The sequence below is a fragment of the Cuculus canorus genome, chromosome 8 (genome assembly GCF_017976375.1).
Source record: "Cuculus canorus isolate bCucCan1 chromosome 8, bCucCan1.pri, whole genome shotgun sequence".
NCBI classification, from domain to species: domain Eukaryota; kingdom Metazoa; phylum Chordata; class Aves; order Cuculiformes; family Cuculidae; genus Cuculus; species Cuculus canorus.
The window spans coordinates 33,761,914-33,775,359 of NC_071408.1; the positions used below are offsets into that span (position 1 = coordinate 33,761,914).

The 13,446-nt window shown below is 45.6% G+C and overlaps 1 long non-coding RNA gene across 1 annotated transcript; it reads left to right on the forward strand.

The window, feature by feature from the left end:
- Window positions 1–2,528: 2,528 nt before the first annotated feature.
- LOC128852897 (uncharacterized) lies at window positions 2,529–12,285 on the forward strand. The gene is made up of 7 exons (XR_008451013.1): window positions 2,529–2,642; window positions 3,316–3,394; window positions 5,567–5,670; window positions 6,102–6,159; window positions 6,613–6,681; window positions 9,870–10,003; window positions 12,136–12,285. It is a non-coding gene; the product is annotated as an uncharacterized LOC128852897 (long non-coding RNA).
- Window positions 12,286–13,446: the final 1,161 nt, after the last annotated feature.

A 13,446-nucleotide genomic window follows, 5' to 3' on the forward strand; every position in this document is an offset into this window, starting at 1 on the left:
CTCTGTGGCAGTGACGCTGTGCTTTGGGGTTCTGCAGCGCTTCTCCAGAGTGTCCTGGTGTGACCGGTCACGCGGCTGCACCCCCGGCACTGAGTGTGGAGGGATGACCGCGACAGGAGAAAAGAGTCTCAGTAAAGAGAAAGCACCTGTGAGGGAAAGCCAGACCAGAAACGGGCAGAAAGGCAACTGGTGTGGAGAGCTGGCCGAGTCCTTCCTCACAAACTGTGCTCCAGTGCTGGAGAACAAAGCGTTTCAGAGAGGACGTGGATTTCCTCTCTGTTTCTGTGCCATAATCAGATATGTGTCTCACTTACTCTTCCCTCTTCTTCCCCTCGCTGCAGATATAGAAACTCGGTAGTAGGAAGTTCGTCATTCCCCACAAAATTAGCACAGCTGTAATTTATATGCCTTTTAACTTCTAGTTGCATTTCATAACAGAAGAGCCGAGGGTCCCAGCAAATCATTTCTGGTACCGGAAAGCTGTGGGAGAAGATTGCTTATTTCCTAATTCAGTGTGACCCAAAGAAGTGAGAGGAATAACTCCGGGCTAAGTTGTTTCCTCTGGAGTGTTTCAGTCTGGAGCGGCCCACAGCAATAAGTGCTTAAGTGGCAGAAGGGAATAGAGGCAGAGGATATAACCAGAGATGGTATCTTTTCTAATAGCATTTTTAAGAATTAAAGAATATGACTTAGAAAATAGGATAACTGAAGCATAATGAGCTAGAAAAGGACCTTTCTCATTAGGGGACAGACTAATGACTGACTGAGGTGATCAGCCGTGAGTTTTACTTAGGAGTGATACTACTTTCCCCCCTCAAACGTATTTTTGGAGATCCGCCAGCCTCTCCTGTGCTTCCCGTAAGCTCGGGAGCAGACGGCTTGTCACGTCTGACGTGGATATTTACTGCTCTGAGGTTAAAAAGCAAATAGTACAGCCTGCAATGCGCATCAAGAAAAAATATGTGGGGCAATTATCTCCCCTTGGATTGTGGATCTTGAGAAAGCACAAAGCAGTTCGTCCAGGCTCACTGTGTCTGGAGGTATCATGTAAAACACCTGGAGGAACGTTTGTGTCGTTACACAAATTCATTTTTCTAAATCTCGAGAAATTTCTCTACCAATTTTGGAGACACGCATTAGTGTGTAGAATTGCTGTTGTCAGAAAACTTGATCTGTTGATTTGACTTCCGTGGTGGACTTTTTACAGGCTGTATCACTTCCACTCCACTTCACTGATGGTGGAAAAGCTTTTTTCATGGTTTATTTAGCAGAAAGTCATTTTGATTAGCAAGATGAGTAATACTTTACAGCTGTTTGCAATTACTGCATCTGTTCTATCAGTGGATTCGAATATTGGAGGCTATATTGACAGAAACGTGAAATGCAATAGAAATGGGTACAAGAGGGGACACAAAGACGCGCACACACGCTTCACGAACCTAGTCATGTTAAGAGAAATCAAACAGCGTGTTAGTCTCAAATCTGTGCCACTAACTCAGAGCTGGATTTAAAAGCAGAATTTCCTGTTTGTAGAGGTTTAGTGGAGGTTTTGACCCAGGCAGCTTGGTGTAAAAGCTACACGCTGATTCTGCTCTGTAAAAATAGAGTCAAAGTTTTGCCATTCAGTCAGAACGGGACCCCACACGGGTGGGAAAGCAAAGCAAAGTGTCTGAGAACACCTGGAGACTGAGTACAGTCTGTATGCACAGCGCTTCGTGCCTGGGAGCTTGAAATAAGGGATGGAGTTCTTGGTGCTTCCGACCTTATTCCTCTGAACACACAGCGCTCTTCTATGTTCTGTCTTCTAAAGAAGGGCTTGGCTTACTTCAAACCTTCTGGCAAATTCCTGCTTTGGCTTTCCCAGGTAAATCACTTTGCCATTCCTTTATTCCACACCAGTGGGAGTTTCCTGCAGGGGAGAAGCAAAAGAAATACCAGGGAAGCTGTATGGAATAACCCCCCTGTCAAGGTCCATCACCGTGGGGTAGGTCCTTCGTTTAGTTGAAAAGGGGAAATGGTTTTATGTCTGATTATAAGTAAGCTTAGTGATCATTACAGAAATAAGATCATCATTTAATGGCAAACATCCTGTGTACTGTGGTATTTCTACTTCACGTTTTGCTCCCAGGCAGAATAACATTTCTTACCTGATTTTAATGTTTCTCTTTCTTTGTATTGCACAGGCTGCGTCAAACACGCCACTTTGGTCCAAGACTCTTCAACCGTTCGTTATACGCGAGTGTCTCTGGGCGGAGTCTGACCTTGGCTCGGTGAAATCCTTATGCTCTTACTGACTTAGGTGAGTAGGTGATCTGCTCTAATGCTTTTGTTCCCATCTTTCCAGATGAATTTTGGAGTCCTTTGGATTTACCCGTGCTCAGGGCATTCTCAGAAGCCTGGTGGCTCTGAAGTGAGTGAGATCAAACCTGGGGTATGTCAGGGGTCCTGATTGCACTGTATCATCCCCCACAATTTGGTCCTTCTCTCCAAACCGATCGGTTATTTGTGTTGCCATTTGATTTAACAGATTTAACAACAGTTTCTCTGGTTCTGAAGGGTTCAGAGTCCCCTATGATTGCAGGAAGAGCATCTTCGCCATTTGGATTCTTTTGGTACTTCTTCAACAACTAAGCAGAAATGAGGTATTGTTGGGTGTTCTGAACTGATGTTTTATTTATTGGGGAAGATACAGGCTGTGAGACAAAATCAGAGGTTCCCTGGATATCCGGGAGTACTATTCCCAAGTACTATTTGGGAGAACCAGACTTACTAATTAACAGAATTGAAAAGAAAGGGCTAAATCATGAGATTTTATTTAGACTAGATTGTAATGTGACTGAAATAAAAACGTTTTGCAGAGATGCAGACAGAGAAATAGACAGATACAGGCAAAGATGACGATAACTGCAAAATTCAGATTCAGGTGCATTCCCAATCCCAAACAGCAGCACCTCTGCGGAACTGTTGAGTCTTTTCCAGCTCTGTTTGATGGGCATGCTGATGCACGTTTGACAAAGAAAACATAATTCATTTTTGCCAGTGATGGAGATTTTAACACTTTCTTGAAATAACTGATAATCTAGCACAAGAGAGTTAAAGGATTACTGCAGTATTTCATTTGACTAATAATAAAAGCTGTTTAAAAACTCTGAGAACCATGTTTGAAGTACTGTGAAGAAGCATTGCTTTAATGAATTTTGCAACAGCTATAATAATTTATTTTTTCACTCATACCTTACTATTTTCTGTTAGAAAGAAAAACAGGAAAAATGACCGGATAATTTATTTGTACTCACTAATACTGTTCACATGCAGGATGGGGGACAGGAGGTACGAAGGATCTGCACGTAGCTGAGAAGGCCATAACTGAGATGATCACATATCTGCCGTGGAGGTAAGGCCAAGAATATCTAGAGAGAACTCAGGGCAATGCTTTTTCTTTCATGCCCCTCAACAGGTTGTTTTACATCTACTCACATTCCTCCTTTTTTGCTGGTTTGTGATAGTAAAGGGATGTAACTGCCCTTTACCCATTGTCTTGTACCGTGCAGAATCACAGAGTCACTGAGGTTGGAAAAGGCTTCTCAGCTCATCCAGTCCAACCGTCCAGGCTGGAGGCTCCCCCTGCGGTTCCTGCTGCCCCTGCGGTTCCAGCTGCCCCTGCGTTCCAGCTGCCCCTGCGGTTCCTGCTGCCCCTGCGGTTCCAGCTGCAATCTCGGCTGCGTGGCCGAGCAGTGGAGAACAGGGGTGAGCAGCCTCTGCTCGCTGCCTGGCAGACAGGGTGGGGGGGGTGCAGGTGTGCGCTGCCTTTTAGCAGCAGCCAGAAGGAGAAGGGGCTGCGCGGGCAGCGGAGCAGAGGGGCAGGCACGGCCCTGCTCTCAGCGTGCCGCTTGCACTGGTGGAGAATCCCTTCATGTCAGGCGGTCCTGATGGAATGCACGTAGAGCTTGGAAAGTCAAAATGTGATCATAGAATCATAGAACAATTTGGGTTGTAAGGGACCTTAGAGATCATCCAGTTCCACCCCCCTGCCATGGGCAGGGACATTCCACTAAATCAGGCTGCCCAAGGTCCATCCAACCTGGCCTGGAACCCCTCCAGGGATGGGGCAGCCACAACTTCCCTGGGCAACCTGGGCCAGTGTCTCACCACTCTCATGGTGAAGAAATTCTTCCTGATGTCTAGGCTTAATCTGCCCCTCTTCAGTTTATCCCCATTCCCCCTTGTCCTATCCCCACAAGCTTTTGTGAACAGCCCCTCTCCAGCTTTCCTTTCCAGCCCCTTCAGGTACTGGAAGGTCACTATAAGATCCCCTCGGAGCCTTCTCTTCTGAACAACCCCAACTCTCTCAGCCTGTCCTCACAGGGAAGGTGCTCCAGCCCTCTGATCATCCTTGTAGCCTCCTCTGGACCCATTCCAACAGCTCCATATCCTTACATTGAGGATTCCAGAACCGAACACAGTATTCCAGATAAGGTCTCGCAAGAGAGGAGTAGAGGGGCAGAATCATTTCCCTCGCCCTGCTGGCCACGCTGCTTTGGATGCAGCCCAGGACACGGTTGCCTTCTGGGCTGCGAGCGCACATTGCCGGCTCACGTCAAGCTTATTATCAACCAGCACCCCAAGACCTTCTCTGCAGGGCTGCTCTCAAGGACATCATCCCCCATCCTGTACTGAAAGTGGGGATTGCCCCTGCCCAGGTGCAGCGATAGAGCCTACCCTGCGCTCCACACACCTCCTTTCTGAGCTCAGCACCACGGCTGAAGGCTGAGGCTCTGTGTTGGGAAGGGTCAGGAGGGTCCCACGCTCGCCCTGTCTGTGTGTGTGTGTGTGTGAGGTGGGACGCGACCTCTTACGAGGCGAAATTCCCCCACCCGGGATGGAGAAGCAGCATCTCGCGTTTCATCTAGATCCTCTCCCTTTGCTTTCTGCTTTGACTTTGATTTTCTTGCCTGCTGTTCTTGTAGGTCGGGATGTCTGTGAAATAAGATTGCAGCCAGCCTGGGGAGCTGTAAAAGTTGGTTAATTAGTTCAGAGGTTGTGCTCTGAAAATAACGGCTTTATCAGTGTCAGGCGATGCGATCTGCACTGGTTTGGAGCCGGGGAAGTTGTATCTGTCTGCCCCAGCAGACAGTGTTTGTGCCATGGTGAGCAGCTAAAAGGCACTCGTTTTCACAGGACTTGTGATACTGGATTATGATTAGAACTGAAACACATCAGGAATCATCAGATTTTGTTGCATAAATATTAAATAGAATTTTTTTAAAAGTAGCCAAACCAGTCACATCGTAAGTGCCTAAAATGGAACATGTGATTTCCAAGTGCCGAATGCTGATTAAAAAAAGAAGGGGGAAAACATTTTTACACTGAAAAGTGGATTCTGTGCCCTCTGCAACATTAATTTTCAATTTTGCATGCAAGGCGGATGAATATTTATTTATGAGTGGGTTCTGCCTTTATCGTGCAAGTTCTTTGTGCAGCTTTGAGGTCATTTTTGTAGTTCAATGTTTTCCATTCTGTCACACATTCATCCTTTTCATGTCTTGTTGCTTTTTTTTCTTCCCAGTACCTAAGTAAACACTTCGGAGCTGCACGCCACAGGGGACAGACGATTCCAAAAAGGGCAGAGCCACATGGAAAAGTGGAGTTTCAACCTTCACAGATGAGAACGTGTGTCCGTTTAACAATAATAATAATAGTAATGAAAACCCAACTCAAAAGTATTTTCAGCAAGTTGAAGGGCCAACAATAGCTCGCAGGAGCTGTGGGGCAGCAGAGAATTGTTCTATGAGCAGCAACAACAGGAGTGGCCCAAGAACCCATTCTGCCGTTTGGCAGCTGTGAGTGCCCAGAGGGCCAGAGCAAGGCTTTGGCTTTCACCCCCTTCTTTACAACGAAAAGAAATCTCTGCTTAATGGTAAAACACTGGGAGCTTGAATAAAACAGGGAAAAGGGCAAAAGGGAACAAGAAGGGGCAAGGAAATGCTAGGGAGATGAGGAAAGCTCACTGTCTCCTCCACTAGAACGGGGTTTGGGCAAATAAAGGTGACATTGCTACTGTCCCACTTAACCATTTGCATTTCTTCTCTCCCTTTGCACAGTGAAAACACACCTGAAGAGAGGTGGTGTCTGTTCCCTTCTCTTCTGGGGTGGCCCAAGGTGAGGTGACACCGTACCTGCTTCAGCCGACAGGCTGCAGACCACAGTGATTTTCCCACTGCTGAGGGGTTTTTGAAGCTGGTGACCCTCCAGACACACATTCCTACTTCAAGAAGATGCAAAATGCTCACTGCCATCAGCCTCCAGAAGCACAGGCAGTTCTTTACTATGTTGTGTGAAATATTGGCACGGGCTTGCTGGCGAGGAGCTTCTTGTTTCTAGAGAGAAGATGTTAGAACTTGGGAGAGAATCCGTGCTCCCTTGGCCTAAGCCGGAAGGCCAGCCCGTCAGCACACCGCTACACTCACCCACAAGGCGTGGGGCACCGCTGGTTTCACAGGGCTGGATGGGCTTTAATATCCCGTCCAACCCAAAGTGTTCTGTGATTCTATGTATTTTTCTCTCCCTTCCCATTTCCCATCTCTCAGCGATTTTCCCCTAGTCTCCTGGCAGGTCTTCCTCTCGCTGTGGGCTTTCCAGCAAGATCCTGTACAGTCTTCCCCCAGAAATGCGCTGCCTTCCGTAAGTCTCAGCTTGTTCTTTGCCACAATTCACCTGAATTCTCCTTAGTAATGTAAAATAACTATTACTTGTGTTACACGCGTGCAGAAAGGAAAGCAAACTCCATAAAAGTACAAAGTTGGAAAAAAGATGGGAAAGAAATAAAAGAAGTGAAAGGAGTTGCTTAAAAGGTTTGTGAAAGTGTGAAAAGACTTACTTTGGTTGTCCAATATTTGTCATTCATTTAATCAATTAATTTACTTCTCACAGCCAAAACACTGCCATTAAAAAGGCTTACTCAGATGCTTTACCCTGTTCCTATTGATTCATTTTCAGTGAAAATATCAATATCTTTATATAGATCTGGACCTTAAAGTTACTTAATTATTGATTGAGAAACAGTTGCTCAGACTGAGCGGGTGGATTTCTGCTGTGTTCGACAATAATAAGAAACCAAGCTTTTGCATGGCTAGACATTGGGTAGGACCGTCCTGATGAGTGTGTTGCTCATCAGAGGGGAGCAGAAGTCTCCTCAAATGGCTTTTCTGTGACCTCGTGTGGGTAACGCTTCTCATTTTATTCATCAGCTACTGAAAACTGAATTGGAGAACTGTGTACCCTCTGCAGGAATTGTTTCTTACTGTCACTCTGAAGTAAGGATGAACTTTCCTGGTGAAAATGGTAACAGTAAATAATATATTCAAGTCATGGTGTTTTCTGGCAGCCTCCAAGCATATTTTTTGAAGCATGAGGACTATTATATGCTGAAATGGAATTGATTTAAATGTTGGGTGGGTTTGGTGACCTGGGAGTTCTGGTAGTGAACTCTTTGTAATCAGAAAGTGGAGATGAACAGGGCTGGAGTTTCATCTCCCGTTCTGTAGCTCATTTCTTGGTTTGTAAGGAAGCTTGATGTTTTGTCATTACCCAGAGAAAGAAAAAAAGAGCAAAAGTTTTCTAATGATCATGACTGTAAGTGAGGAGCTCAGAGCTCCATCTGACCATGACTGTGAGGAGCACAGAGCTCCATCTGACCATGACTGCAAGTGAGGAGCACGGAGCTCCATCTGACCATGACTGTGAGGAGCACAGAGCTCCATCTGACCATGACTGTGAGGAGCACAGAGCTCCATCTGACCATGACTGCAAGTGAGGAGCACGGAGCTCCATCTGACCATGACTGTGAGGAGCACAGAGCTCCATCTGACCATGACTGTGAGGAGCACAGAGCTCCATCTGACCATGACTGTGAGGAGCTCAGAGCTCCATCTGACCATGACTGTGAGGAGCACGGAGCTCCATCTGACCATGACTGCAAGTGCTTCCAGGACAAACAGCAATGGGAGGTTTGACTGGAAGAATGCAGTGATTTGAACTGGATACCAGTTGTATTGGTGATGACAGTGTCAAGGTCAGTCTGTCTGTCTCTCAAGATCCTCTGAGTCAGCTGGAGAACCCAGGCACTGGTAAGTAAAGGCCATGACAGCCTTACATATTTTAGCTCCTCAGTTCTGAAAAAAAAAAAAAAGCCAGCTGGAAAACAGTTGGAAGGCCTTTGATCTCACATATGAAGATCATCTGTCCAGTGTGGAACTGGGTCAGATGAAGTTCTAAGTTGATAATGTTTCCAGAAGGAAAAAATCACCACCAGCATCATCATGGCTTTTACCTGGTTGTTTTGCAGTTCTAAAGGTTTGACAACATCGTGACAATAAGAACTTAGCTCAGGAAACTGTGGTTTACAATGTTTAAAATCATTTGTGTGCCCTGCAGCCTCTATAACTAGTTATAAGAACATATCAAAAATATGAGACTAAGATAGAGTTATGCTCCTTTTGTGGGTTCTACATGTTTTTATTAAAAATCAAATGTCTAAAATAGAAAAGTTGCAGAGTTCTGGGGCTCATTGTGTCCACGGGACCTGATTTTGCATGAAGTTATATTTGTGGTTCAGTTGTTTTGATGCTAATTAAGAATAAATCCCAGTGTGATAAAGTGAAGCAGGTGCTTAGAGTCAGGCCGGGCTGTCCTGTACTGCAAATCAGCCAAGAGCATCTCCATCAACCCTTTTCATGCGTAAGGAATGCTAATTGGGCCACATTAAGAAAGATCGCTGAGGACGTACCCGGTTTCTCTGAGTCTATTTGCAGTATATCTTCAGAGCAAATCCTCCATTTCACATACCGGAATCAGAAACCAAGATTAAATTTGTGCTTTACTTTGTTTTGGTTTTGTAATGTCGATTTTCTATTGATTTTAATTACATGTCATTGAACTCTGGGTTGCAAATAGCTCTCTGCTGTCTGTATGTGTGAGGGGTGCAAAGCATTCTTTTAGAGGGATCGGATTCTTCCCTGCCTCTGCCTTCCACGTTCAGCTTTGCCTGTTTTCCCCGTGGAATGCAGAGCGATGTGCTCTGGCATCCCATGATCAACAAAACCATTGCAAACGCGACCTATGCGTTGGCATCTCTGTGGGTTTGGGGCAAATGCAGATGCCATCAACGGGGCACGCGAGGGGCTTCTTTTTGATCAAGCTGAAGAGCAGTGCTTATTTTAATGAATTTTTATTTTGCCCTATGCCACGCGTCAAAGCTGAAGTCTCCACGAGCGTGTAGAGCCGGGGAAGTAATTGGGTTTAGAGCAGTGTGAGGAAACTGCCTCAGCAAAATCTTCTCCATCTTGACACTTCTTTCCGTTGCTGGTGTCTCAGGAGAGCACATCGTTGTCTGTCTTTGCATGCAAGGATGAGAAAAACTGATTGGAGGCTTTGAAAGGAACTAACTGCTAATGCCTGTATTTGATGAGCTCCTTCGGTTACTCAGAGCTGGGAGAGAGACCCAGAGCACAAAGACAGCTTCCCAACAGACTCATTTTGTCCATAATGCTCTAGGAGGAGCAGGCCTGAGAGGAGTGGAAAGAAACTTAGATTTTTCAACACTTTCCAATTTTCCTTCTGAAAGGAAACATTTCTTTATCATCAGCTTCAAAATCAGCTCGGTGTCTCCTCCTTGTGTAATGTCCATGTACTGTGGGGAGTCCCCGAAGAATGATTTGTTAAAGAACATATTCAAGGAAAAATCAGTTCAATTTACTTATTCCTGCTTGGTCTCCTGAAAATCCACAGCAGTTATTCAATTCCCCTTCATTCTATTCATTTCATTGTCAATGTGTTGATGACCCTTTGTCTTTGTTGGCTTTGCTCAACAGGTGGAGCAGCAGTGTCCATGTCAGGATGTTCTTTCTGCACTGAACCAGCAGTGAAAAAGCCCTGTGAGAATCCCTGGGTCTTCCTGAAGTCAAGTTGACTTCCTGCATCAAGTTGAGGATATCAAAACTCACAGGTATCTAAACACAGATCGCACACGCTGAGGTGCTCAAGAGCAGGTTGGATGGAGCAACCTGATCGAGTGGGAGGTGTCCCTGCCCATGGCGGGGGGGGAACTGGATGGGCTTTGAGGTCCCTTCCAACCCAAACCATCCTGTGATCTAATGAAATGGCAGGGCTGTTTTCCATGTATCTGGAACGCAGTGTCTACTTGGCAACATAATATTCTTAGGACCTGATTTCCAGATAAGTTAGGCATGAAAACGTGAGTCTATTCAGCATCTCACTTTTGTGTTACTTAAAATTATTACTCGTGTGTGCTGGTACCTTACTTTGCACCTGATAACTTCATAAGAATGTACAAATTAGAGGCCAAGTTACACATGTGAACATAAGCTCTTCATTACTGTGATGAAAGTGTTTAGGCTAACGTAATGTCCTTTGCCTCAGACATCCTTGTTATTGGTTTGGATACTTTAAAGCTCATTATTAAATCTTAGAGAACCGACAACTGAACCAAATAAAACAGCACAGTGCTCTGCCTTCAGCCAAGAGACCCCAATTTACACCAGCTGAGAATCTGATTGTGGCTTTTGAGCTATCGTAATTGCTTAAGTGAAACAGCCAAAGTAATTGGTGCAAACTAATACAACTGATGGAAACAATTCAGTGTACGTCAATACCCACTATGCTATGAAGAACCTAATCAATGAATTAGTCTATCAATTAATTAGTCTAGGCAGAAAATGACTCCTCGTACCGTTAGTCCATGAAAAGATCGATGAAGTCAAATGTCTAGTTTAATGTTTCTCACGTAATGATTAGATTATGAGAAGAATAACAAAAACAATGCTTATGCTGTTTCAATTACAATTTCTACGTGTTTGGCTCAAAAAAAGGAGACATGGACAGTCCTGTTAGAAAAATCAGAGGCACAAATATCAGGATTTTAGTGCTGGAAAGTTATTTGTCCTCCTGTCTGTTTGAGCGGCATCTTCTAAGGCCTGATGTTCCTGCAAGGAAGGGATAGCGTGGCGTAAGGAGTGACGTGTGCTAAGCCACCAGCTCTTCTATGTGGGGAATTGTGATGAGAACGTTTGGTTTTTAGGCCAGCTCCTCCGTTTTGGCAGGGGCCAGGCTGTGCCTCCTCTCTGGGATGACTTCAGTTGTGTCACCATCAGAAACGCGCTGGGCAGAAAACCAAGCACTCACCCTTTTTCTGTTTTAATTGGCTGTAGTCTTATTATTTCTGCTAAGTGTGGCCTGGTCACCCACACTTTGAATTTTGCATATTTATAATTGACGCTACAGCAAATATAAGCAAATGTATCTTCTGCTCCAATCGGGTAAAGCCCCTAATTATGAAGCCTTTAGGGTCTGGCTGTTTGCCCTGCAGTGGGGAAGGGAAGGAGCCATCCCTGCCTGCACGCGCACGTCTTTGGTGGTTATGAATTTTAAAAGCATGCGTTGCTCTGCAGAGAAAAAGAGGTTTGGGTATCACCTGTGTAAAAAGCAAGAAGTGAAAATCATGTGGAAACCGATGTCACTGGCGACTAATCAGGCTCGGAAGCTGATGGAGGCAGGTTTTGCAAAGAGGGGGGTGGAAAAAAAGGCCCCGATTACCCGAAAATGAGATTTTACTGAAAGGGAAAATTTGTTGCAGTAATCCTGCGGTAATCTGCTGTAATGAATACTAAACATACGGCAACTCTGAAAATAAAGGTGTCTCCAGTCAGTGAGTAATTACTGCTCTGAGGTGATCTGGGCTTTGGTGAACGTGGAGATTACTTTTGATGCTGGACGTAACCTTTTACGGTTTGCAGTCTGTTTCCAGACTACAATGCTGCCTTTATAAGCTTTGTCTTTTGCAGAACAATAATGTGTTGCTTCATGTTTCATACTGCAGTATCAATTTTTCTATTAAAAATAGATTAAATCTTAAGTAACTAGTGATATGTTCAATAAGGGTTAGTGGGATGAAAAATTAATGCCTGCCATCCTCCTGTTTTGCAGGGATTAACTGCACTAGCCGGAGTAAAATTCAAATGTGCCTGCTTTTCTCCATTTCAGCATATTCTACACAAAACTTACACTTTTTTAACATGCTTTAAGGTATCGAAAATCCAACAATGTCTCACTTGGGTGTAGGGAGTGGCTGGTGCATGAGGAGTCATCGTGCCCACATCGCTTTGTGTCCTCCAGTTTTGAGGCAGAGGATCCCACCCTGTTGGCCCTGCACTGATGTCGCTGTTGGGTTTCTTCTTTGCAGAAGGGTCTGGAGCCTGCAGAACAGCCTTCCAGCAGGTGAGAAATCGGTGATAAGCTGAGTAGGTTTATTTAAGCTCTTTTTCGTATCGACTGGAGAGGTAAACATCACACAGACAACCCTTGTTTCCAAAATCCGCAACACAACGCTAATGCCATGTTCACAAAATACAACCTTGTCTCAAGGATTAACTGAATCAGAATTAGACAATCCACTTCCACTCACCCAGCCCACTTCCCTAAAAGGGCTCCTTTTAATTCAGCCCCAACAGAGCATGGCGTGGGTTTCCAGCCAGGGAATATTTACAGGTTAAGCGAAAGCCTTGGTAGCTTTTAGGCAGCCTCAATATCCCACAGCAGTTGTCGTAGGACTATATCGAGACTGGAACTTTTTTTGGATGTGAAGGAATTGCCTCCTCCAAGGAAAAATTTGCAGACTGCTGTTAGCTGGACCTTTTAAATACAAATGTGGGAGATGTGCAGCTCTAGGGATCAGTGTCTCATACAAGCTGTCCTGAACCAGGGAAGGAGCTGGGCCAATGTTTTCACAGAATCGTGGAATGGTTTGCGTTGGAAGGGACCTCAAAGCCCATCCAGTCCCACCCCTGCCATGGGCAGGGACACCTCCCACTGGCTCAGGGTCTCCAAGCCCCATCCAACCTGGCCTGGAACCCCTCCAGGGATGGGGCAGCCACCACTGCTCTGGGCACCCTGGGCCAGGGCCTCCCCACCCGCACAGCAAAACATTTCTCCCTAAGATCTCATCTCAATCTCCCCTCTTGCAGCTGAAAACTTTTCCCCCTCATCCTCTCCTTGTCCTCCCTGATCCAGAGCCCCCCCTGCCCATGCTGGCCGCCGTGCCGGGCTGTGCGGTTGGCCTCAGCACAGGAGCAGGGGGTGAGCGTTGCCCTCCAGATCTGCCTGGCAGCACAGAGGGATGGGGCACACCGCCTGATAAGGCCTCCGTGGCTTTTCTCACTGGTGTGGAGTAAATCCCCAGAGGCTGTGGTAAGTGACTAAAAGTTCTAGTGCCTGTCGGAATCGTATTATCCCAATGATCCACATCTGTTGGTTCAGCAAAATGGGGGCCAGAAATGTCATGAGAATAGGATCTCTCCACAGAGCCCCATAATTCTGCTTCCAGTCCCCTGGGGCAGCAAGAGCCAAGGTGAATGAAAATGGGAAATCGTATTC